Source organism: Salvelinus sp. IW2-2015, linkage group LG22 (assembly GCF_002910315.2).
Source record: "Salvelinus sp. IW2-2015 linkage group LG22, ASM291031v2, whole genome shotgun sequence".
In the NCBI taxonomy this organism is placed as follows: Eukaryota; Metazoa; Chordata; class Actinopteri; order Salmoniformes; family Salmonidae; genus Salvelinus; species Salvelinus sp. IW2-2015.
The window spans coordinates 10600196-10602360 of NC_036862.1; positions in this window are offsets into that span (position 1 = coordinate 10600196).

The following is a 2165-nucleotide window of genomic DNA, read 5'->3' on the forward strand; positions in this document are numbered from 1 at the left end:
GTGACCTTGTTGAAGAGGAGATCCAGAAGCCTTTCTACGCAGCCTGTAGTGTTTTTGWAAAGGGAAATGTTTAAGTGGGTAGTGAATTAAATGTCCTTTTATTTACTGAGGATGCTATCAATTCATTGATGTAGCGATCTACTCATTCTACAATGTGTTCTCTGATATTTTTGTAGTGCTCAATTTGAAATATGCAGTATTTGGTTGTGCYCTTTTTTTTGGTTCAACTTTTCTCTGTCTTTATTTGGATAAGTTTGTGTGCCTTAAATGCTCAATTGATGCAGATTTGAAATGCATATRTATGACTTACAGTATGCTGGGTCTGTCTTTACAGGCGTCACATCATTACCCCCCTTTCTTTGCCTTTAGGAAAGCAGATTTTCCTGCTGTGGTGGTTGCCTGGGAAGCTGTGGTGGTTGCCTGGGAAGCTGTGGTGGTTGCCTGGGAAGCTGTGCAGAAAGAGTAGATGTCTCTGCTTGATGATAAAAACAAAATGAGAGGGAAAGTGTTTAGCTCCAATGACACACGCCATATCAACTGTAATACAACAACCCACACACTGGAATGGCAAAATATGATTTTCAGGGGTAAATTACAAATACTATACACACCGCAACACCTTTTGTGGACAACGTTCCTTCGTGCTGGCAGTACTCAGACTCAGTGTAGGGGGCTTAGGGATGGAATTCAGGGATATCATCCAATTTGATGAAAAACAGGATTTTCACTGTTCGGGACCTTTAAGTGTGTACACACGTGTGTACCTGCGTGTGTGATGAGTAAGATGTCTCTGCTTGATGATAAAAAACAAAATGAGAGGGAAAGTGTTTAGCTCCAATGACACACGCCATATCAACTGTAATACAACAACCCACACACTGGAATGGCAAAATATGATTTTCAGGGGTAAATTACAAATACTATACACACCGCAACACCTTTTGTAGATGACGTTCCTTCGTGCTGGCAGTACTCAGACTCAGTGTAGGGGGCTTAGGGATGGAATTCAGGGATATCATCCAATTTGATGAAAAACAGGATTTTCACTGTTCGGGACCTTTAAGTGTGTACACACGTGTGTACCTGCGTGTGTGAAAGCCGTGTGTGTGTGTGTGTGTGTGTGTGTGTGTGTGTGTGTGTGTGTGTGTGTGTGTGCGTGCGTGCGTGCGGTGCGTGCGTGCGTGCGTGGTGCGTGTGCGTGCGTGCATTGGTGCCTCCCTAGGCAGACGGGTTGGCTCCCACAATGTTAACAATATGGGCAGGGATTCCGAGACTATTGGTGTGTGTGTGTGTGTGTGTGAGAGCTGTTCAGTATTCCACTGATGTATGACACTATGACAGTATTGATGTCCATGCCCCCATTTGCGCTTACTTGTCTAGTAAACGTGGTTATGTTATGAGGGTGATTGACCCCAGACAGAGCAGTGCACATGTCAGTGGATGAGAGCCTGTGAACTGACAGTACGTCTCAGAATATCTCCCAAAGAAAAGAGAGGGAGACTGCGTCCCAAATGGCAACCTATTCCTTTATAGTGCACTACTTCTGACCGGAGCCTCTGTGTCCTGGTCAACAGTAGTGGACTATATAGGGAATAGGGTGCCATTTGGGATGCAGCTGAGTGTGTCATGCATGTGTCAGCCCAGGGTAATGCTGATTATGCTATTCGTTTTCTTATTTATATTCTTCGACGTTTACATTTTATATTTTTACATTTGACTTTTTAGACAGACGCCATAGGTGAATCAATGTGTGGCTGGCTGGTTCATTTCCTAGTTCAGCCTCAGTAATCAACTGTTGGCTGAAGTCAGTGATCAGGATACAGGCTAGAGCTCTACTCTACCCTCACAGTCACAGAGAAAGGGCGGCTCCACTCTACTCTACCTCACAGTCACAGAGAAAGGGCAGGGCTCCACTCTACTCTACCCTCACAGTCACAGAGAAAGGCAGGGCTCTACTCTACTCTACCCTACAGTCACAGAGAAAGGGCAGGGCTCTACTCTACTCTACCCTCACAGTCACAGAGAAAGGGCAGGGCTCCACTCTACTCTTACCCTCACAGTCCACAGAGAAAGGGCAGGGCTCCACTCTAACCTCACAGTCCACTAAAAAAAGGACAGGACTCTACTCTAGGATAGGACGGTATCCATATTTTCATACCTTCAAT